Source organism: Triturus cristatus, chromosome 2_1 (genome assembly GCF_964204655.1).
Source record: "Triturus cristatus chromosome 2_1, aTriCri1.1, whole genome shotgun sequence".
In the NCBI taxonomy this organism is placed as follows: Eukaryota; Metazoa; Chordata; class Amphibia; order Caudata; family Salamandridae; genus Triturus; species Triturus cristatus.
This window is the reverse complement of record NC_140581.1, coordinates 553,790,973-553,816,568: the sequence shown is the minus strand read 5'-3', so window position 1 is coordinate 553,816,568 and position 25,596 is coordinate 553,790,973.

Here is a 25,596-nt window from a genome sequence, read left to right as displayed (position 1 = left end):
TCTTTTGGATATATATTCTGGGTCTTCATAATTTACACTTGATATACAACAAAATGCTCAAGAATTTCTTATGTTGAGGGGCGTGGCTTGCAGCCGCGGAAGATGGCCGCTCGCTGATAAGACTCCACTAGCGTTCAGCAACTAAACCCGCTATCCGGCATTATCTGAGGGCCATCCGTGGTGATTTTCGGGGCTCTGTCATGCTGAAACACGACGGAAGACTGAGCGACACTGAGACGGCCGCCACTAAGCATTTCTGCCCGTAAAACAGCGATCTACACCATTCTCCTCAACGCAGCTAAAATGGCGCCTTCCAGGCCCTGAGACGGTGGTGACTACAGCCTGGGGACTGCGGCCACGGACGGGGGCTTAGACGCACGTCTGCAACAAGATCGCGGTAAGAAGCACAGGCGGCGTAGCCCGCGGTGGGAGCCAGCGCCCCCAGAGCAGCTAGTGGAGGCAGCGGGGCTGAGCCTTGGGCCGAGTGAGGTGCCCTTCACCTGGTAGCCGGTGAGTGTGGGCCGGTCATGGCGAGGCTGCAGGAGAGACTTGGCGCGCTATAGGAGGTGGGGGCAGCGAGGCCCGCCACAGTGTAAGCGCCCAATAGGGTGATCATCCGGACCATTGGTGGGGCTGAGTGCCCACCGAGTTTGTGCACTGTACTGCCCTAGAGGTCGGAGCGTGGGCCCCCCTGGAGAGGAGAGAAGCGCTGCGCTGGGCAGTGGAGAGAGCCCAGAATTGAGCAAGCGAGCAGGAGGTGTGCGGAGACGCGGCAGCCCCCGGGCCCTTGTGTCTGGGCTACCGGCTGCACTGAACGCCGTTAGAGGTGGCCTGAAGTGGAGAGAGGCCGGCCCTGTGGAGACGTGCTGTGCCTGACAGCCTTCTGCGCACTGCCTTTTGCATCCTATCGAGCCTGATGTGTTTGTAGGGTGCCCGGCTCCCCCCTGAGAGTAACGTGATCGCCAAGGGGGCCACCCCTCCCCACCACATCTTGTCTGGACCTCGACACGGGTGGCACACCCTGGGACATGGGCCGCACCAGACCACCAGGCCCGGGGCAGTCAAATCAGATTGAAAAATACACAGTGGCCATGGGGATAGAAGACGGGGCTCCAGGTGGGAACCAGCAGGAAGATCCTGTAGCTAATGGTCCAGACCCCTCTGTTGTAAATTGAAACAACGATGTGATTAAGCATTTACTAAAGACATTAATTCCCCTCTTATAGAGCATGTTTTCTCTGTAATGTTGACCGAAGTTTGGATTCCATTTTGTATTGTCATGCTTCCACGTGTTCCCCACGAGAAGAGTCCAACCTCTGTGTTAGTTGCTCTTGTAATCTGCCTAGTAACAGTCTATAAATAGCTCCTTTGTCCATCTGGCACATGCCCAGACTTGACCACATCTGTTATCAGTTAGCCTTGCTTGACCATGTTTTCGCGGGCTCAAGGAGTGTGTTAGCTCCGCCCACATATTGATTCAGTATCGAAAATGACCATAAATGGTAATGTTCTTCGGCTTCATGTTGTATCCACCCACTTATGGGCCCCTCTGTTGTGTATAAAAGGGGACTGTGTACGCAAGTTCTTTGTGCTACTCTATGCAATACTGAAGAGTGTTGCGTGGATTGTAGGACCACCCTTAAGGGTTAATAAATGCTGTCTTTGTACTTTGCAGTTTCCGTGCCAACTTCCTTATAGATTCCATACAGGAGAGCGAACCCTTGTGTCCTGCGGGCCTAGCTGGGGCCTGTATTCATCAATTGGCGCCCGTCACGTGGGGCTCATCGGCGACTCGGATGCTCGAAGGACTGGTCGCGACGAAGGTGAGGAATTTGACCGGGGACGTGATCACTGCCCGCGGCGTCTTAGCCCTGGCATCCCGAGGTTTTTCTTCCTTCCCTTCCGAGCTGACCGTCTGGGTGGCGCCGGTCCTCGACTGAGACCTCTTCTGTCGGTCTTGCCGTGAAAGCCGTTTGGGCGATTGTGGAGCTTGGCAGTTGGAATCTGGACTCTTGATTGGTAAGAACCGGTGTACGGTACTTGCTCCGAGTTTTTGAAGCCTGATCTGGCTATTTGAGTTTGATTTGTGATGACTAGTCATATTTTGTATTTGTCTTTGTGAAAATATATGCGTTGCAACACATATAGGCAGGTAATGTGGAGAGATTTCTCCGGAGCTGTGTAACTTTGAACGGCGCAACGATTAAGTGCCATTTTTCTATAATATTGCATATTTTGCATTATTTCTGAGCATGCCTGCTTTCAGCGCACTCTGTAAGTGGTGTTGCTGTTTCGGAAACCGGTTGAACCTCGAGGAATCTGTTCCAGCTCCCCCAGAGGGGACTCCTAATAGGGATATGTATGTGAAGCATGGTCTTTCTTCCATAATGTACAGCACAGTATGGAGGAAATATACAAAAAAAGATCCTGAGTTACGATGGCCTTTGTATGGATCGTTTGATATACGTAAGATTGAGTATGTGGAACAGTGTATGTGTAAGCGGCGTGCTCGTCAGGATATGTTTGAGTGTGTACGGTTGTGGGTGAAGGAGGTGCGTGAGCGAGAGAAGCGTGAGAAAGCGCTGTTTGATAAGGAACAACGGAAGAATGATCATGTGCGAGCCCAGGAAGCGAAGCGTCGGGAAGACAGAGAACAGACAGAGAGACAAGAGAAAGAGCGTAGGCTGCAAGTTTCGGGTCAATATGCTGTTCGGCAGCCACTCTATCCTGTCCTTAATAATCTTGATGATGATTTTTATTTACTAGATCGCTCTCCGCCCCCTTATGTTGGCGCATCTGCTCCGAGGCCACAAGATTCCGTCCCGGGTACGGGTAAGGTAGATACGCGGTCCATGTTATCGGCTGAGCATATGGCTGAGCTTCGGCAAATCTCTTTCCGTGCACTTAAGGGTAAGGTGTCCGTGGATGAATTGTTCCATACTTGGGGGTCGTGGCAGGATAGAGAGAGATTGTATTTTTTGAGTCATTTCGCTGAGGAAGTGATTGCTGCTTTTCGGAAATATTCTAGTGTCTTTGAGCCTGAAGAAGTGACATCGGATGCTAAAGCATTGCATGATGGTGTTTTTTCTCCCTTTAAGGCTCCTGATACGGCTCGGCGGTTATTCGCCTTGCGGGACGCGGTGCTGGCCCATAGAGAAAAAGCGCGCCAACGAGCAGGGGAGGAGACGCAGTCGGATTCGTGTACCGCAGAAGGCCACTCATCCACCTCTCAATCAGATAAGAGCGATCTAGTGCATGCTAAGCCAATGCGCGAGGCGGCGCCTTTGTATGTTCCTCCTAAAGGAGCGGGGACTAGCTCGGACATTACCTCCGCCGATGCTAAGGGATATTTTGTGTATAATTGGGTTTATACTCCGTGGCATAGAGCTGATGTGATGGCATTAAAGAATGCGCTGCCTGACCCCCGCAAGAATCCAGCGGCCTTCTACGAAGAAGTCGAGGGGGCCTTGAATTCTTGCGTTATGACTTTAGCAGATATCGATTTGTTCTTTGGCCTTATTCTACCACCGGATATGTGGCGATCTGTCCGAAAGGTAGATGATGTAGTTGCCTTTAAGGCTCGGTGGTCTGACCTTGAGGATGAGGATAGGGAACGGAAGCCCGCGCAGAAACCGCCCCAGAATATTTTAGATCTCCCCGCTGCTATTGTGGCTAAGCTGAAGACAATTATCCCCCCCAAAAAGATTGATTGGAATATGTTAGCTGCATGTAAACAGAAAGCTGACGAGTCAGTTGCGGACTTCTTTACGCGCTTTGAGGAGACGTTTCATGATTTTAGTGGCCAGTCGCTTACTGACGATACGGGCCGCCACCTTTTTGCGGATAAATATGTGGCTAATCTGCTGCCGGCAGTTGCGGCCCGTTTAAAAGCGAGTGAGAGTTCTTGGTCCTCCGCTACACCGACGGCCCTCCTGACTATCGCCCAGTATTATGAGCGTCAGGAGCAAGAAGCAAAGGGCCAGGAGGAAAAGAAATCGAAAGATTTGAAAACAAAGGTGATGTTGGCACAAGTCTATGGCCCGCCCCGGCGGGGTAGTAATAGAGGTAGGGGAGGATCTTATGGTCCTCCCTCGGGCCGATCTGATTTAAATAGGAACCAATGTGCGTATTGTAAGCAATCGGGTCATTGGGCTAGGGACTGCCCGGTGTTGCATGCGTCGCGTCAGGGGCATCCCTATGGTGGCCCGCGAGGTAGAGGGGGTTTCTCCAACTTCCGAGGGAATTCTAACGACCAGGCTCGTTTTGACTCTGCTGGACAGCACCGCGATAGATCAAACGTTTTTGATCGCCAGCATCAGTACCAAGCGTCGGGGATTGACCGGTCGGGGTACCATGACTCTCAGCATGCATAGGAATGCGTTGGATGGGGGTTAGAATCAGTTGAGGTGCCGGTTGATCAGAAGGGTCCTTATGTATCGGCTGAGGTTTTGGGCTCTACTGATCAGTTCCTAGTGGATACAGGAGCGACACGTAGTGCACTGTCTAAGCAATTGGTTCCGGGGGCTCCCCCATCCGGCTTAATGGTCACATCGGTAGGGTTTGACGGAACGCTCTCCCGAAGCCCTCTTTCACAGCCCCTCATGTTTAAGGTTGATTCTTTTTCTGCACCCTGTCCGTTTCTGCTTGCCCCGTACACACCGGACAACATTATGGGTCTTGATATGTTAAAGCATTTTAGGGCTACGATCCGTTGCTCCCCTGCTGGTGTACGGGTAATACTGAATGACAATTACCCCCGATCAGAACGGATGTGTACGATGTCAGAGGATGCGCTGTTAGCTACCCTCCCTCGTGCTTTGTGGGCAACTTCGGATACTGATGTAGGACAAATGGTGATTCCACCGGTCCACATTAGCGTCCAGGAGGGGGCGGTGTTACCACGCCTCCCACAGTACCGTATTTCCCAGGAGGGCGAGGAGGCTCTTATACAGATAGTGCAGGATTTGATGGCGGTAGGGGTAGTGGAGGAAGTCCCCTACAACATTTGTAACAGTCCGATCCTTCCCATACTGAAAAAGGATACGGATGCCAGAGTTTATCGGTTTATAATTGATTTGAGAGAAGTGAACAAGATCGTGATACCTCAGTACCCAGTGGTTTCCGATATCACGACGTTGCTTTCCTTGGTCCCGCCTACGGCGACCATGTTCTCAGTGATTGATTTGAAGAATGCCTTCTTTTCCATTCCCATTCACCCTGATAGCCGATATCTTTTTGGGTTTACATTGAATAATAGATCTTATCGTTTCTGTAGGATTCCCCAGGGCTACACAGAAAGCCCTAGCATTTACAGTCAGGCTTTGAAACGACAATTGGATTCCTTTGCTCTGCTCGAGGGTGTCGCCCTCATTCAATATGTCGATGACATCTTGCTGGCGGCTGACACCCTGGAGTTGTGTGAGGAAAGTACGTTATCCTTACTTTCCTTTTTAGCATCCCACAATCATAAGGTATCTAGGAAGAAATTGCAATTCTGTAGACCAAAGGTGACTTATTTGGGTCACCTTTTGTCTAAGGAGGGGCGTGCACTCACACCGGATCGTATCCAAGTAATTTTGGACACACCGAGACCGTCCACACAGAAGGATGTGCGTGCGTTTCTGGGCCTTGTTTCTTTTTGTAGACAGTGGATATTGGGGTTTTCACATATAGCTAAGCCATTGTTAGCCCTCTTGACAAAGGACACGCCTCTCCCAATCCCTTGGTCAGATGAGTGTGATACTGCTTTTCAGCAACTACGACAGGCCCTTTGTTCAGCACCAGTGTTAGGGACCCCTGATTATGCAAAACCCTTTTCGTTGTATGTGCATGAGAAAGATGGATGTGCATTGTCAGTTTTAGTGCAGATGCACTGCGATAAGCAGCGCCCTTGTGCATATTTTTCGGCTGTACTTGATCCTGTCGCCCGAGCATTACCGGGGTGTTTTCGCTCGGTTGCGGCGACAGCTGTGTCAATACGCCAAAGTGAGGGAATTGTGTTATCTCATAAGTTGTTGGTATTAGTCCCCCATGCTGTCGATGCCCTACTCAATCAAACGAAGACGCAGCATTTGACCAGCGCCCGTTTAACGGGATATGAGTTGACGCTTTTGGCTCCTCATATTACGTTAAAAAGGTGCGTGACGTTAAACCCGGCAACATTGTTGCCATACCCCGAAATTTACACAAAGGAGCTAAGGGGGTCTCAGAGACAGGTCGCCCCCCACTCAATAACAAATGCACAACAAAGGACCTGTCTCTGGCGTCAAACTGGATTTCTACTTTTCTAAGCGCGAAGACTGATAGATGTTTTCTATTCTACTTGTAAGCTATAGGTACAGTACGATATCCTGTAGCTAATAATACTAAAAATAGTAATGTAAACAATTCTATGGTCTCGAGCTCAGCCAATACTTGTGGACTAAGTGACTTTAATAAAGGTACCCCTAGAAGCCTATGTGGCCCCCCCTATATATGTAGAGAAGGAAGGAAAGGCGGAACAAGAGAAAGCTTAAACAATAAGACCTTCCACCCCCAATGCTTGTTATCTATTTCGATGCCACAGAGGAGAAATATAGATAAAGTGAAAAAAAGTGAAAAAAATGAGGGCGGCAATACCTCACGGACGTGACCCCCACGAGGTGTAAGCGGACAGGTACTCGTCCGTTACCTCACTTTATCATCATTGGTTACTGCCGTCCCCAGTGAAAAACACAAAAGTGACACAACAGGTATGGCGTTTGTCTCTAATGCCTATTGTGGAAAAAACTAATAACTTAACTATGTGAGTGTGCAACCAAAAACAATGAGTGTCGACCCTAAGACTAGGGAAGGTGAGTCTGATCAGGACCCAACTATTCCCAATTTAAAACCGGGTAGCCCACACTGGCTAACGATACTTTTTATTCAAGCTGTGTGGCTATCCCCTTAAAAAACCAACATGTTTCGTTGCCTGTATGGATTGGCGGCAACTTCATCAGGGCTAGGGTCGACTAGCCTCTTAACTTTGTTAATGCTGGCCAATATGGTTTGTCAGCACCTAGGGGAAACATAAAGAATAGACATATACAAGTTCAGTGCATACCACAACTATACCCCAGCAGGGTAGTCACACATTCATCCAGGCAATAGGCTTACTGCCCGATACAATCACAGCAGGTATATTTACCGTAAGGGTGTCCCTCTTACTGCGTACCTCACCCCCACTGATTTCAGTGGTCAGCGTTATCTCAGACACGTCTGGATAGCATAACCGCAACCTGCGGATTCTTATCTCTAAGATATATGGAAAAGGTTGAAAGGTTAGTGCCGCATGTGTTAAAAATGGCATCGAGCATTCCGTTATGAACACTAACATCCACGATGTACAAACCAGATACTTGGTACTTAGGGGTCTGTCAGTATCCCTTCTTATTCCCTGCACTCGAGGTCTGCTTACTCAGTGCCTGGCCTCGTGTGTGGTTACTCTTATGCTGACTTAGTCAGCGGGGTACGGGGTACTTAATCGGTCTAGGAAAGCAGAACTCGTAATGAAGGCTGATTTTAAGACGCAACGCAACCCTGACGAGGTGAGAACCGGTACGAGTAGTGGTTAGGTCAGCAAAATACTGAACTAAGCCCTGATAGGGACGGGGAGCCAGTGGGTGCCTATATAGGATCCATGTATACAGCTAGACTGGCGGGTGCACAGCATAGTTGACCCGATACATAGACGACCCAGACAACATGATACAACAATGATGCGGGCACTGAGAGTGAAGGAGGGTCAAGTTGATGAGTGGAAATGATACACACAGCGATACTAAGTCAGCATAAGAGTAACCACACACGAGGCCAGGCACTGAGTAAGCAGACCTCGAGTGCAGGGAATAAGAAGGGATACTGACAGACCCCTAAGTACCAAGTATCTGGTTTGTACATCGTGGATGTTAGTGTTCATAACGGAATGCTCGATGCCATTTTTAACACATGCGGCACTAACCTTTCAACCTTTTCCATATATCTTAGAGATAAGAATCCGCAGGTTGCGGTTATGCTATCCAGACGTGTCTGAGATAACGCTGACCACTGAAATCAGTGGGGGTGAGGTACGCAGTAAGAGGGACACCCTTACGGTAAATATACCTGCTGTGATTGTATCGGGCAGTAAGCCTATTGCCTGGATGAATGTGTGACTACCCTGCTGGGGTATAGTTGTGGTATGCACTGAACTTGTATATGTCTATTCTTTATGTTTCCCCTAGGTGCTGACAAACCATATTGGCCAGCATTAACAAAGTTAAGAGGCTAGTCGACCCTAGCCCTGATGAAGTTGCCGCCAATCCATACAGGCAACGAAACATGTTGGTTTTTTAAGGGGATAGCCACACAGCTTGAATAAAAAGTATCGTTAGCCAGTGTGGGCTACCCGGTTTTAAATTGGGAATAGTTGGGTCCTGATCAGACTCACCTTCCCTAGTCTTAGGGTCGACACTCATTGTTTTTGGTTGCACACTCACATAGTTAAGTTATTAGTTTTTTCCACAATAGGCATTAGAGACAAACGCCATACCTGTTGTGTCACTTTTGTGTTTTTCACTGGGGACGGCAGTAACCAATGATGATAAAGTGAGGTAACGGACGAGTACCTGTCCGCTTACACCTCGTGGGGGTCACGTCCGTGAGGTATTGCCGCCCTCATTTTTTTCACTTTTTTTCACTTTATCTATATTTCTCCTCTGTGGCATCGAAATAGATAACAAGCATTGGGGGTGGAAGGTCTTATTGTTTAAGCTTTCTCTTGTTCCGCCTTTCCTTCCTTCTCTACATATATAGGGGGGGCCACATAGGCTTCTAGGGGTACCTTTATTAAAGTCACTTAGTCCACAAGTATTGGCTGAGCTCGAGACCATAGAATTGTTTACATTACTATTTTTAGTATTATTAGCTACAGGATATCGTACTGTACCTATAGCTTACAAGTAGAATAGAAAACATCTATCAGTCTTCGCGCTTAGAAAAGTAGAAAGCCATACCCCGAAACCCAGCCTGAGGCGCGGAAAGCGCATGATTGTATTCTCGTGACTGAGGAACAAACAAAGGGTCGTATTGATCTCCAGGATACGCCCTTTCCAGATGTAGATGGAGAACTGTGGGTGGATGGATCATGCCTGAAGCTACCAGATGGTACGACTTCAGCAGCGTATGCGATTACCACATTGCAAACGATAGTGGAGACAGCACGCATACCACAGAAATCAGCTCAAGCAGCGGAACTGATAGCATTAACACGAGCATGTGAGCTCAGTATAGGACTATGTGTGAATGTTTATACAGATAGCCGCTATGCCTTCGGAGTAGCGCATGACTTCGGCCTACTCTGGAAGGAGAGAGGGTTTTTAACGTCACATGGAGTACAGATAATGCATGGAGAGTTAGTTCACAATCTTTTAACCGCATTGACATACCCAAAGAAAATTGCTATTGTTAAGTGTAGCGCCCATAGGAAAGCAGTTGACAAAGTTGGAGAAGGGAATGCGTTGGCAGATCGAGTAGCACGGGAAACTGCGATGCAGCCCGGTACTACTGCCGTGTATGTAGTAAAGTCACAGGTGGAAAGATGGCATGATGCGAAGGAGGAAGTGCGAGAAATGCAAAGGACCGCTTCTGACAAAGAGCGGGAACAATGGGCTAGTGAGGGAGAATTGGATGATGAGGGTTGCTGGAGAAATAAGCAGATGGATAGATGGAAATTACCCACGGCTTTTGTACAGCCTATGGTTCAGATGGCACATGGGCTAGCACATGTTGGAGCTTCCGCAATTGTGAAATTGCTTACCCAAGTCTGGGAGCATCCAGAGATTGCTAGCACAGCGAAGAGGGTGGTGCAGACCTGTATGATCTGCCTGAGGTATAACCCAGGAAAGGGTACTCGAACTCCAGCAGGAGGATTTGTGACACCTACTGCGCCCTTCGAGGTTTTGCAGATGGATTACATCCAGCTTGAGCGCTGTAATAATCTGAAGTATGTTCTAGTAGTGGTCTGCGCTTTCAGCAAATGGGTTGAAGCGTACCCTACGAAAGACAATACTGCAATGACTACTGCGAAGTTGCTGCTGAAAGAGTTCTTCCCTCGATATGGCGTCTGTAGACTTCTGTGGAGTGATAACGGCCCTCACTTTGTAGCGGATGTTATAAAGTATGTCTTGAAGGGCCTAGGCATCACTCAGAAGTTCCACGCCGTGTTTCACCCTCAGTCTGCAGGCCTAGTCGAGAAGTATAATGGTACATTGAAGCTTAAGATCGCTAAAATTCAAGCTTCGACGTCTTTGACTTGGCCAGACGCTCTGCCACTGGCGTTATTATCAATAAGATCAGTACCGCACTCTCGAACTGGCCTTACGCCATATGAGATTGTTTTTGGACGCCCAATGAATATTTGGGGTCCACCCAGACCTAAGGCTGTGTATGATGTACCTTGTGTAATGATGAGCGATTATCTGGCACAGTTAACGGATAACTTGGTTTCTATCCATCAACAGGTCCGAGAGGCGCTCCCTGTTCGGTCTACCGGCGAAGGACATGGTCTCCGGCCCGGTGACCATGTCATGGTGAAAGTCTTCGACAGAACGAACAGTTTGGAGCCGAGATGGGTGGGCCCTGAGCAGGTCCTCCTCGCAACGAGGACGGCTGTGCGAGTCTCCAACCGAAAGAATTGGATCCACTCTCTGCACTGTAGGAAGGTGCCGCCCGGATTGGTGGAACCTGCCGTGCTGACCGATCAACGAGAAATCTTGGCTGCAGAGACAGGCCGTGCTGCGGAGCCAAACGCCACCGAGGAACTCTTTCCGGACCACGCGACTCCTGGAGGAAGGCGATATCATCTTCGACCAAGGAAGTGAGTTTTCCAGTACCGGGACATACTGTCAGAACGGCCCTTGGGTTAGTGGAACGGAGAGCCGATGAGGCAAGGGGGGGGATCAGCCCTGCATTAGTGTAGCGACACCCGTCTTGGCCCGCTGGTGAAGAAATCAACCGCTGCCCAAGGGGAAGAGTTCTGACAGACTTTTAGTTTCAGGAAGATATTGGGTTTTATTTTTGTTTTGATATGGAGAAAAAGAAAATCCTTTGTGCATTAGGGTTCATGTTGACAGTAGCCATTGTTGGGATAACCACATGGTTCGTGGAGGATGTAACTCCCGCTCGGAAGATTCTTGTGTTGACAACTCCGGTGCCTGAGGAGCACTACTTTTATACATTACCGTATCAAGAGTTGAAGCATCGACAATCTTACTTGAATAACACTTTCATCCAGATGCTGCATCATACCCACGTTGCTACGAATGCTACGAACTGTTGGATATGTGGGATGATGCCAGCTCATCAGAAGAAAGGAGGAACGCCATTTATACCACTTCCTTTCTCTCATAATGGCTCTTGTAGAGCATGGTATACTTTGCTTTTTGCCACTCGGAAACCGACAGTGGGACGATTGCTTTTCAGACTCAATAAAGAATGCCATCAAGATAAGAATGGGTATCCGCAAGCGAATGGGACAATTTGGGAGTGGGAAGAGTACCGACCAGACAATGAATCCATTCCCTACATCTTCACGAACACAAGAGACACTGTGGGAAAAGACAAATTTGTGATCCAAGTAGCACAAGCTCAAGCGGACCTGTGTGTCCAGAGTGTGGGTTTTATCCCTGTTGGTGTTAGTGATTGTATTACTGTTTTGAATATTGATGGGTTGAACAATAGTACCTTCTTGGCCTCCCATAATACGTATTTTGTGTGTGGAAATAAAGGTTATTACCGTCTGCCGGCTGGGTGGTCTGGGGTATGCTATGTATCATTTCTATTACCTCCTGTATTCCTAGCACCCGCATCTTATCATAAGGATCTGAAATTATTGAATAATGTGACTGTAAATAGGTATAAACGTACTTTATCAATTGATGATGTAGATCAGACTGATACCAGTCTGCAACAGTATATTGATTTTAACTTAGGACTGTTTTTCTTTGTTGGAGCTGCCCTGAACAGTAGGAAGATCCGAAGATTAACAAGAGTGGTAGAAGCTGTGACAAATCAGACTGCTGCTGCTCTTGGGAATCTTACGGAGGAATTACAGATTACTAGAATTGTTGCATTGCAGAATCGTATGGTATTAGACGTTATGCTAGCTGACAGAGGAGGAGCATGTAAAATTATTGGAAGTAGCTGTTGTGTGTTTATCCCTGATCATACGCCATCAGTTTATAATGCCATCAATAAACTGCATAAAATTGCAGCTGAGATCCATACAGAAAACGGCACTTGGTCCTTTTCTGGATGGTTTTGGGCGTTAATTACCGCCTGGGGATGGAAGGTTCTAACTGGTCTCTGCATTATTGTGGCGGTTCTGTTTTCATGCTGTATCTGCGTTCAATGTGGTCCCTTGCTCTGCTCATTATGTGTATCATTTTGTATCCCCAATAAGAAAGCTATTGCCGATGTTGCTCACCAGAAACGTTTAGCTAAAGAAGTTGAAGAAATGATGACGATTGACATATATGATGATTATCTTAACAAACCGGATGTCTTCAGTAAATGCTGAAAGGGTCGTCTGTTGTAAATTGAAACAACGATGTGATTATGCATTTACTAAAGACATTAATTCCCCTCTTATAGAGCATGTTTTCTCTGTAATGTTGACCGAAGTTTGGATTCCATTTTGTATTGTCATGCTTCCACGTGTTCCCCACGAGAAGAGTCCAACCTCTGTGTTAGTTGCTCTTGTAATCTGCCTAGTAACAGTCTATAAATAGCTCCTTTGTCCATCTGGCACATGCCCAGACTTGACCACATCTGTTATCAGTTAGCCTTGCTTGACCATGTTTTCGCGGGCTCAAGGAGTGTGTTAGCTCCGCCCACATATTGATTCAGTATCGAAAATGACCATAAATGGTAATGTTCTTCGGCTTCATGTTGTATCCACCCACTTATGGGCCCCTCTGTTGTGTATAAAAGGGGACTGTGTACGCAAGTTCTTTGTGCTACTCTATGCAATACTGAAGAGTGTTGCGTGGATTGTAGGACCACCCTTAAGGGTTAATAAATGCTGTCTTTGTACTTTGCAGTTTCCGTGCCAACTTCCTTATAGATTCCATACAGGAGAGCGAACCCTTGTGTCCTGCGGGCCTAGCTGGGGCCTGTATTCATCACCTCCTTGAGGGACATAATGGCAGCTATTCGGGAACTCCGGGGGACCCTGGAGCCCAAACTAGACTCGGTGACAGAGGAGGTCAACCTACTAAGGGCGGACTTCACGAAGATGTATGATAAGGTAGCAGTGGCGGAAATGGGCAATGGGAGTCTCCAATCAAAAATGAAAAGACTTGAGGAAGAGGTTGCTGCCCTCACCAAAAATCAAACTGACATCTACACCAGGCTCGAGGACCAGGAGGGGCAGGCCAGGCAAAACATTTGTGTGGTGGGGGTTCCGGAGGGAATGGAGGGGCCCTCCGCAGACTGGTTCATAGAAGATCTAGTACTGAACCACCTGAAACCCAAACGCCTGTCCAACTTCTTCTCAGTCGAGTGGGCCCACCGTGCGTTTGGGGGAAAGCCTAAGCCCAGAGCCCCCCTGCGTACCATCATTGCCCGCATTCTAAACTTTAGAGACCGGGATGCCATCCTACAGGCGGCGCAGACAACAGGAGACCTCCATCTTGAAAACGCCATGATCCGGTTCTTTCCAGACTTCACCCTTCATGTCCAGTGCCAGCGTCGGTCCTTTGAGGGGTTGAAGAGAGCCCTCAGGGAACAAGGGGTGAAGTACATGATGCCCTTCTCCGCCTGCCTTAAGATCCTGGATGATGGCAGGGCTTATTTCTTTGAATCACCAGCGGAGGACAGTGACTGGTTGGAAGGTTGGCGAACAGTGGGAAGGAAAGGAGGCCCGCACAGACCGGGTCAGCGCCTTAATGGAGAGGACACTGGGAGTGACGAGAGACCCTTGCCTGGCAGCCAGGGCCATAAACGGAGAGTAATAAAGTGACCTGTAGAAGGGTGATTGTAGGAGAGTAGGATCTGCACTTATGTTGCCCCCACTTTTTTTCTGATGTTTACACTGGTTTCTGGCTATAGTCTGGCTGGGTCCCTGCTAATCAGGGCCCCAGCCTCTCTGTTCTCTCTAAACAACTTGGAGTGCATATTAGATGCACTAGTGATTGGATACTGTGGTACCTTATGAGCCCCTAGTATATGGTACCATAGGTACCAAGGGCATAGGTACTTCACAGGCCTACCAGGGGCTGAAGCATGTATTATGCCACCCCTGGGAAGCAGAATAAATCTGACACCACAGGCCTGCTACTGCAGCCTGGGCGAGGTAGTGTTAGCACTCCTCACTGAGGTATAGGTTCCCTATATCTCACCTTACACACACATTAGGACTGGGCGGTAAATTTCGTTCCGTTCGCGGAATTTGCAATATTTTGACATTTTCGCGTTCCGCGGAGAGCGCGAAAATGTCAAAACTTTTGCAACCTGCCGCAAAACGGAAGTATTTTTCTTGTTCGCGCTTTAAAAATGCATTCTCGCGCACGCGATCGCGGCTTACCGGGTCCCTGCGTTCGCCGACGAGTTTTCCTATCCGTTTGCGCGCGCCACAAGATGTTGGATTGTTGGTAGCCGGTCGCGCTATTCCGCGAGAGTTTGCGATCGCGAACACGTCATTGCGATCGCGAACAGGAAATATGCATCGTGAGCAAGATGGCTGCGCCCATTAGCGACCGCATGGGCAAGTTAGAGATATATTTCCCCGCGAGCAAGCAAAAACACATCGCGATCGGGCGGGAAAAGCAATCTATACATCTTTGCGAAAGTTTTGCATGCTCGCAGAGATTTTGTGCAATTTCGCGATAATTTGCGAAAGTCAATTTTGCAAATTCCGCCCACCCTTAACACACATATAAACCTATCAGTCACCCCTAAGGCAGGCCCTATCAGTCCTGAGGGCAGGGTGCTTGGTTTCCATTAATGGAGAGGACACTGGGAGTGACGAGAGACCTTTGCCTGGCAGCCAGGGCCATGAACGGAGAGTAATAAAGTGACCTGTAGAAGGGGGATTGTAGGAGAGTAGGATCTGCACTTATGTTGCCCCCACTTTTTTTCTGATGTTTACACTGGTTTCTGGCTATAGTCTGGCTGGGTCCCTGCTAATCAGGGCCCCAGCCTCTCTGTTCTCTCTAAACAACTTGGAGTGCATATTAGATGCACTAGTGATTGGATACTGTGGTACCTTATGAGCCCCTAGTATATGGTACCATAGGTACCAAGGGCATAGGTACTTCACAGGCCTACCAGGGGCTGAAGCAAGTATTATGCCACCCCTGGGAAGCAGAATAAATCGGACACCACAGGCCTGCTACTGCAGCCTGGGCGAGGTAGTGTTAGCACTCCTCACTGAGGTATAGGTTCCCTATATCTCACCTTACACACACATTAGGACTGGGCGGTAAATTTCGTTCCGTTCGCGGAATTTGCAATATTTTGACATTTTCGCGTTCCGCGGAGAGCGCGAAAATGTCAAAACTTTTGCAACCTGCCGCAAAACGGAAGTATTTTTCTTGTTCGCGCTTTAAAAATGCATTCTCGCGCACGCGATCGCGGCTTACCGGGTCCCTGCGTTCGCCGACGAGTTTTCCTATCCGTTTGCGCGCGCCACAAGATGTTGCATTGTTGGTAGCCGGTCGCGCTATTCCGCGAGAGTTTGCGATCGCGAACACGTCATTGCGATCGCGAACAGGAAATATGCATCGTGAGCAAGATGGCTGCGCCCATTAGCGACCGCATGGGCAAGTTAGAGATATATTTCCCCGCGAGCAAGCAAAAACACATCGCGATCGGGCGGGAAAAGCAATCTATACATCTTTGCGAAAGTTTTGCATGCTCGCAGAGATTTTGTGCAATTTCGCGATAATTTGCGAAAGTCAATTTTGCAAATTCCGCCCACCCTTAACACACATATAAACCTATCAGTCACCCCTAAGGCAGGCCCTATCAGTCCTGAGGGCAGGGTGCTTGGTTTCCATTAATGGAGAGGACACTGGGAGTGACGAGAGACCCTTGCCTGGCAGCCAGGGCCATGAACGGAGAGTAATAAAGTGACCTGTAGAAGGGGGACTGTAGGAGAGTAGGATCTGCACTTATGTTGCCCCCACTTTTTTTCTGATGTTTACACTGGTTTCTGGCTATAGTCTGGCTGGGTCCCTGCTAATCAGGGCCCCAGCCTCTCTGTTCTCTCTAAACAACTTGGAGTGCATATTAGATGCACTAGTGATTGGATACTGTGGTACCTTATGAGCCCCTAGTATATGGTACCATAGGTACCAAGGGCATAGGTACTTCACAGGCCTACCAGGGGCTGAAGCATGTATTATGCCACCCCTGGGAAGCAGACTAAATCTGACACCACAGGCCTGCTACTGCAGCCTGGGCGAGGTAGTGTTAGCACTCCTCACTGAGGTATAGGTTCCCTATATCTCACCTTACACACACATTAGGCCTGGGCGGTAAATTTCGTTCCGTTCGCGGAATTTGCAATATTTTGACATTTTCGCGTTCCGCGGAGAGCGCGAAAATGTCAAAACTTTTGCAACCTGCCGCAAAACTGAAGTATTTTTCTTGTTCGCGCTTTAAAAATGCATTCTCGCGCACGCGATCGCGGCTTACCGGGTCCCTGCGTTCGCCGACGAATTTTCCTATCCGTTCGCGCGCGCCACAAGATGTTGGATTGTTGGTAGCCGGTCGCGCTATTCCGCGAGAGTTTGCGATCGCGAACACGTCATTGCGATCGCGAACAGGAAATATGCATCGTGAGCAAGATGGCTGCGCCCATTAGCGACCGCATGGGCAAGTTAGAGATATATTTCCCCGCGAGCAAGCAAAAACACATCGCGATCGGGCGGGAAAAGCAATCTATACATCTTTGCGAAAGTTTTGCATGCTCGCAGAGATTTTGTGCAATTTTGCGATAATTTGCGAAAGTCAATTTTGCAAATTCCGCCCACCCTTAACACACATATAAACGTATCAGTCACCCCTAAGGCAGGCCCTATCAGTCCTGAGGGCAGGGTGCTTGGTTTCCATGTGAGGGGGTGCCTCTGCCTGAGCAGTGCCCCTCTGCAGCTCTCAGGGTCCATTCTCTGTGGCTGTTTGTGGATGTGGTTAAACCATATACTCTTAAGTGCATTATAACCTAGCGGTAAATGCTAACTTTGGGATGGCTGCATCAAAACATGTTGTGTTTGTGTCAAATGCTTTGGAATCATACCCCCACACCAGTAACTGGTGTGGGAGTATGATCTCACCCTTCTAGAGGATAGACATGTACCCACTGTGGAAACACGGTAGAATCCTGAAGAGCCCTGGCATCACAAAATGGATGCCACCAGCACAGACACTGGGCTACCCTCCCGCTGCAGACCGAGACTCACAGTGGAGAGGGCCAACAATAGGCATCCTGTCACAGGGAGGTGTAACCACCTTCCAGGCAGGATTTAGTGTATTGTGGCTGGGTGGGTGCACTCCTAGAGTGCTTTGAAGTCCTGCACTAGGGGAGCAGTAGGCTCCTCTGTGCATATGCCAGCTCAAAACGGTTCAGGGGCTTCCAGCCCCTGCTCTGGCACAAAACTGGACAAAGGGAAGTGGGTATAGCCAGCCACTCCCCTGACCCTCCCATAGGAGTGGTCATAGAGCTAGTCCCTTCCTTCCTTGTAGTATAAGTTAGGGAACACTTGCCATTGCAAACTATATATCCCTGGATGATGCTCTGAAGAAGAAGTCCTGGACCTTCGACATTCCACTACCTTTGGAAGACTGAAGAATCTCCCTTGGAGTCAAGGAGTGACTCCCCTGCTTGGCAGGCACCAAAGCTTTGCATCAACGGTCTCAAACTTTCCTGCTCCCCCGGAGTCTGAAGTCCGTGCAGCCCCAGAAGTAGATTTCCTGACTTCTCTAAGGCCATCATGAGTCCCCAGCGAAGCTGAGGCAAGAGGACCCCACGAGTGATGAGGAACAGCCATACCCAGGTACCATGCACTATTGTCAAGTGCAACCCCTTCACGACATTCTACAATCTTGTGCTTTGGACCACGTGTGGTCCAAGCCTCCAGCAGGATTTCCTCCGAAGATCAGAGGCCTACCTTGTCCCGAGTGACCGTGGGCTCCTGGTGAGTGAATCCTCCTGAGGCATCTTTGCGATGCCTTGCCGGTTGGCTTGTGGGTCCCCAGAAGACTTTTCTACAGAACCAAAGGGCTCCCCTGGTTGCTCCAGGCCTGCCCTGACTTACCTTCGCTGGGTGAGTCCCTCAGACCTCGCTGGTCTGCACCGCTGACTTTCTTCATTTTCCACAAGACTTGCTGTTGCCAAGGCTTGTTGGCTTCAATCTGGTTGCTACCATGTCAGTAAGTGGCAGACTTTGTGGGACACGCGGAATCCAACTCCTGGTTGTCGTTGACGCCTCCTGGACCTCGTGGCTGAAGAGTCAAGACACCCATGATCACCTGAAATCACCCGACTACTGTGGGCATCCAGCTTCCTGGCCCTGGGTCACTGGCAAGTGACTTTGAACACTGTCTCCTCTGCTTTCAGGTCTTCTTTCTTCTGAATCCAGCCTTGGATTCCACCGGACACTTCTCCTGTCTTCACAAGCAGCAAGTCTTCTTTGGCTTCCATTGAAAACGACGCCGCGACCCGACACCAAAAGACACCTATGCACCGGCTTCCCTGAGTGAGGTAACTCCAGCACTATGGTGCTCCTGTGGGTGTTGGCTCTAGAACTACTTACCCTGTAAGTGACTTGCTTGTAGACTCTCCCGAAGTACCCTAAAACTTTGAAATTCCAACCGCGACTTGCTCCAGTGAAGTCTATTGGGATCCGCGGCTGTGTTCTCACACTGCATGCGTCTCCCGTGGGTCCTTTACTTACCTGCCTTGGGTGGATTAGTGAGGCCCCAGCGCTTCTGAAGGCCCTAGGCCATGTCTCTTCTCAAGTCGATATTCCTAAACCTCTTTTTTAGTATATGGTCTGGTACGCCCCTATGGCCCCAGCCATATTTGTGCTTAACTTATTGTGAAATGTTGATTTGTGCATATGTCCTTGACTTCTAATCTCATAAAGAGATTAGTGGAGTGTGTTAGAAATAAATACATATATATTTTATATATATACCTGTGTGGTGTGCTTTCAATTAGTGATTCAAGACATTATAAAGTAAAACAAGCTGCTTTACATTCCTCTAAAGACTTAGCCTCCACAGCTACCACTAGGATAGCTTTCTTAAAAAGGTTGTCTTAAACCTATCTACCATAAGAGTTGAATTGTACTGGTGCAAGGTGGCCACTTTAACTAGTGACCAGCATATACCAGGCCAACTTCTCACAGTGGGCATTTGAATTGAACTGTTTTTCCTCTTTTTCCTTTCTTGGTACCTCTGAGATCACTTAAGCTTCGCTTTGTGGGGGGAGGGGGGGGGGGTGTCCTGATATGAGGAGCTCCGCACAGTATGGATATTGAATTTCCTTTTAATGATCTGTGATGTTTCGGGCCTATAGGGGCATATTGAATTTACCGGGAGCAAATCTGTGAGGGGGCGGGAATATGTGACGGTGCATTGAACGGCCCTAATATAGTTTTAATGTGTGTGGGACATTCGTTAGTTATGTATAACTATTCTAGCTGACTGCAAGTTCATGTTTCCTCATATTTGTTGAGTGTGGGAATAATGGGGCAACAGGCACTCTGCATGTTTGAACAGTGGGAGGTTGGGGACCCATTGAGCAGGGAGGCAGGTAGAGGGGTGTTAGTAGGGGGGAGGGTTTGTTTCAGGGGTTGGTAAGTTTTGCTCTAGACCAGATTAGTCCTGTTGCGTGTGGTTACCTGCCTGATGACACAGTGGGTTTGAGCACCTATCCGATAACGATAAGCCTTTCTGACTACAATGGCTACTTGAGCTAAGTTTACAATATGGACGTGGAACGTGAACGGGTTGGGCAACAAAATTAAGAGGACACTAGTATTACAGCACCTCAAACGACACTCTTCCGATGTAGTTCTTATTCAGGAGACGCACCTGCGGGGGAATAGGTGCAAGGCCCTGGATCGTTTTGGCTATAAAATGATTGCCCACTCGGGGTTCATGTCAGGATCACGGGGGTGGGCATCCTGATCCACAATGCCTTGGCCACAGTCCCGTTGGGCACATGGTCTGACGATGCGGGTTGTTTTGCAGCCGCAGCGGTGAAATGGGAGGGCCGTACCGTAGTTTTCTGCTCATGCTATGTCCCACCAGGCATACACTCCTCAGTTTTCCCACGACTGGGCTCTTTCCTGGCAGATCTTCCCCAGGGGCTCCTCCTGTTAGGGGGTGACACTAATGCAGTAATGAATGCGGACCTTGACCGTTCCGGGGATGAGTTGGGCTGCAGGGGGGAACGGGGCCTGGAGGGCTTTGTCATGGTAATGGGCCTTAGTGACCTGGGGCGCACATATCACCCTTCATATAGACAGTACACGTTCTACTCAGCTCGACATGGTACCTCTTCAAGACTTGACTACTTTTTCACCCGCTCCGACCAGATGGGCATTTTTGCCAACCCCCATATTTTGGCCCGTGGGATCTCCGAACACTCGTCGGTCGGCATCACACTTATGGGCCCTGTGGTTAATAAGGTGCCCTTCCCGAGGATAGACCCGTGGCGCCTCTGGGATCAGACTCTTGAGGACAAACTCCGGGAGTGTTCTCGGCTCTACTTTGAGGAAAACCAGGGCTCGGTAGCCTATTATGTAACAATATGGAAAGCATATAAAATGGTGCTAAGAGGGCAGGCCCAGGCACTGATTGGAGCCCAGAAGAAAGAGGAATCCCTACAAATCAGTCAACTTGAAAATGAAATAGAACAGATGGAGCAGGGTGCCTGTATAGCCTCTTTGGTTGACCTCCGTCACAGACTAGCACTCAAACATAGGGAACTTCGAGCAGTAGCTAAGGGGGAGGCACGGGCATACGAGCTTGCCACACAACACCGGCTGTATGATGTTGGGAATAAGTCCCTAATGTTGCTTGCTTGGCTCGAGTGGCGCGACAGAGAGCGCTCCTGAGTGGCTGAGGTGATGGACGTGTCGGGGTCCCCAGTATCCAACAGTTTGGAAATAGCGGAGGCGTTTGCGTCTCATTTCGAAAGGATATATTCCCCAGTGTGCACCAGGACTGAAGGCGACTGCGCTGAATTCCTGCAAGATTTTGCACTGCCCAAGATGTCCCAGGAACAGAGTGACCGCCTGGACGCGGATCTCACGGGTGAGGAAATTGGGAAGGCCCTTTACTCGCTCCAGTCCGGAAAAGCGTCTGGACCCAACGGACTTCCGGTAGAGATTTACAAGAGGCAGGCGAACTTCATTGTCAACCCCCTTCTTCAGATGTATTCGGAGGCACGGGAGGTGGGTAGGCTCCCCCCCGATCAACGCAAAGCTACGATTGTTGTCATTCATTAAGCCGGGAAGCCGGTGGATCAATGCTCCTTGTACCGCCCCATTTCACTTATCATCGTAGAGGCCAAGGTCCTGGCCAAGGCCCTAGCAGATAGGCTGGTATCTGTTGTTCCCGACTTGGTGCATGTCGACCAGTCTGGATTTATGCCCCATAGCAGCACCCGCCACAACCTGCGACGCTTGTATGGCGTACTATACATGACGGAGGATTTGGGGATGCACAGACGGCGTTGATGGCATTAGACACTTCAACTGCGTTCGATAGTATTGAATGGCCCTATTTATTCATGGTGCTCCAGAAATTTTGGGCCTGATCTTCTGCAGTTGGGTGCGTCTTCTTTATGAAAAACCTGTAGCTCGGGTCAGGGTGAACGATGCTGTGTCCAGGGTGTTCCCCCTTAAGAGGGGTACCAGGCAGGGCTGCCCCCTGTCTCCCCTCCTTTTTGCCCTGGCCCTGGAGCCGCTGGCTCATTGGATCAGGAGAGACGTGTCTTTCTGGGGCCTGGTGCTGACGGACGAATGGGAAGAGCGTATTTCCCTTTACGCCGACGATATCGTGCTGTACATGGCGCGGCCATATCTTTCAATTGCGCAGGCGTTACACCTCTTCGAGTTATTCGGCAGCTATTCTGGCTACACCATTAATTGGGGGAAGTCGGTGATCTTTCCTTCCGCGGATCCCCACAAGATGCCCAGCCACCATAGCGGGTTCAAATACTTGGGGGTCTATATCACGCGAGATAAAGAGGAATTTTTCGCCTGAAACCTACAGCCTCAGTTGGCTCGCCTCAGGGCAGACGTGAGTCACTGGTGATCATTACCTCTTTCCCCCATGGGCCGAGTGGCACTATTTAAGATGCTCGCTCTGCCGAGGCTACTATACATCCTACCACACCGTATCCTTGGGGGTGTGCACACGCATCTCGCAAGCGGTGCGGACGCTGCTTTGGAATGGTGGGACTCCTAGAATAGCGCTCCACAAGCTCACTAGAGGGGTATGATGGGGGCCTGGTGCTCCCTGATGTCAGATTATATTACTGGGCCTCACAGCTCCAGGTAGTTAATGACTGGGTATATACAGATAACTCTGAACCGGCCTACTGAGTAGACAGGTTAGTCATGCCAGGGGGTAACAGTGAACACCTGCTTTATGCCCGGAGGCCGCAAAGAGAGTGGCCTGAACACACAAGAGTGGTAGTTAAATGTTGGAGGGAGGCGAACAAGTTCCTGGGGTGGACGGACAAACTGACCGGTAGAACCCCATTATGGATTGGAGATCAACTGAGAGAGGTGGCGCGTATGACCGGCTTTAAGGGGTGGATGCTGATCGGCATTGACTACTTAGGTGACGTTTGGAAGGGATCTGCCTCCCGCTCCTTTGCCTACCTCAAGAAGGAATATGACCTTCACGACTCACAACAATACCACTACATACGTCTCATACACGCCATACGTTCACATATTAGTAAAGATTCCTCTATCCCGGAGTATTCCCCCTTGGAAGATAGGTTACTACTGGACCCCATATTGGAGAAGCCCACATCCATCATTTATCAAAAGCTCATAAACAATAGGCCAGACCCCTCGGTGAGGCTTCAGGTGGCATGGGCTCATGATATTTGTACCCTAGATGATGATGATTGGCAAGACGCCATACAGAGCCCGCGCGAAATAGCAATCCGTCCCAGGTTTAAGCTGGTCCAATTGAAAATCTTACATGGTATATATTACCCTCGCACACATCTATATGCGTGAGCCAGGAGTCAATTGGCCCTTTGCGTGAGGGGCTGCCAGGGGGAAGGCACCTTCTACCACATACTATGAGAGTGCCCCGAAATAGTTCCTTTCTGGACCAAGGTCACGGATACTATGTCAACGGTTGTGGGTGACAAGGTTCCGTATGATGATGCCAAAGTGGCTGTTATCGATGATTAGGGGGGACACAGACTGGTCGAGACATGTTGAACTCTGGCTGGCATTGGCCGCGGGGGTAGCGAAAAGGAACATCGCCAGGGGGTGGGGTTCCCAGATGCCCCCGCAATGGGAACAGTGGAGGAGGGACCTAGATTGGTGCCAAAGAGCTGAGGAAACCATATACAGGAGCAGGGGCTGCATTAAGAAATGGAAGAAGATCTGGAGGCCAAGGCGGGAATATAGAGGGTCGGGGAGGGAGTCCGGGGAGTAATTATGTAATTGGATATCCCACTTGTGTACTAATCTGTTGTGTGTAGATTTAGATTCCGTTTATAGGTATACCGATTTATGCCCTTATATAGGTACAATTCACATTGCCCTTATTTGGACATAGAAATCCGGCCCTTATTTAGATATTGTCCATACAAACCAAATACAGTCATGGCCACCTACATCCGTCCATCCATGTCACAATGAATTCTTGAAAACCAGACCCTTAAGCCTTTAGGAATTTTCCCTCGGCTTGAATATTGATTTCACCAAGAACTCATTAAGTATGCATGAACATCTATTCCTTAGGGGTTCATTCATGACATTCCTCTGCCCGACTTTTACGTCAATACTGGCATTCCTAGACACCTTCAAGGTATAAATATACCAGCACTTGCCCTGGCAAATTGTGGTTCCCGGAGGATTCGATCCAACCTAGACTACGTGGTTTGCCACGGCAAGTTCGGAAGGAGATCGAGTTCCAGCCTGATACACTGACCAGACGCTGTCATCCTTCTCGCAGATAATCCAGCTCCAGTGCTCTCTGACTTCCCTTGCTGGGGGTTCAATTATCGAATCCAGAAAAGAGATTCCAACCTCTCTCATTCTCAGGTATGGAGCTGACTGGAACTTAGAGAAACTTTTGGCAACTCTTGGCTAAACTAGAATATAGCTAGCTATACTTTAGAAATAGCACCGACTTCAAACTTCGTTCTGCACTTAGGTTAGGTACACTAGGGTAGAACAATTTAGAAGCATCAGATGAATATCACATTTTAGCATATGTTATTTATGTATGTATTTTGATTAATATATGTCATAGCTACAAACCATGCTATTGCAGTATTATTTTATCTTACTGCTAACCTCATACATATTGTACTTCACAGTCTGTCTTACGATTGTAGCAATTCATATCTCTTGCACGAGAAATAAGACTGTGCAATAAACCTTTTTTTATTGAAAACGCTCATCTCTCTATTTCTGTGCAACTCTGTAGAAACGAAGCATGCACTATTGACAGGGGTGAAACTGTTATCTATTGTTTCCACGCTTCTGAGACTGTTCCGATTCTAAAGGGAAACAAAGTTGTCATGTTTATGCGGTTGTCAGAGACTAATCCCTAATTGTATATTCGAGAAGTTTCTAGTGACCTCTGAGTTAGCTGGCACACACAAGTAATTAAGTTTAATATACTCGATAGAGACATACTGACCTCAGTCCTATGTCAAATCTATAGTGTATCTTATTCCAATGCACGGAGCCTTTCAGGGATATAGAAACTACGCTACATGGCGCCCAACGGTTTGGTAAGGCACTAATTTAACTCTAGATACTGAAGTAACTCAGTCGTGCTTTTCTACAGGTTGACCCTCTACTCATAAAACTCCATAAGACGTCTGGAGTGGGTAGGGATAATATCCGCCATAGCTGAGTAGAACAAAAGTCCTATGTATTAGCTGTTTGGTTTTGTTCAACGTTGAAGGATACAGTGTTCCAAAATATTGTGCACCTTATCTTTGTTTCCTTGAAACTTGCTCTGCAATTTTTCATTAAACAATGTCCGACACCGGAGATGCTGTCGTCGACAACGGTCAAGCTGCGGCTGACCTTACAGGTCTTAATGAAGACGAGTTGGGTGTTATACACTTCCCACCAATTTTAAGGAGAGCCATCACTCTAAAACTTATAAAACATGGTCTGACACCAAGAGGTGGCAGAGCAGTTTTTGTGATAGAGGTACATGAATCTCACCAGACAGAGGTATTCTATTCATGGATAGTATTCCCAGAATCAAATCCAGTAACACATGTGTTTCACTTCTACAAAGAAGATGATCCACCTGAGGAATATATTCCTTTCGAGGATTTTGAAATTCCACTCACATACCAGG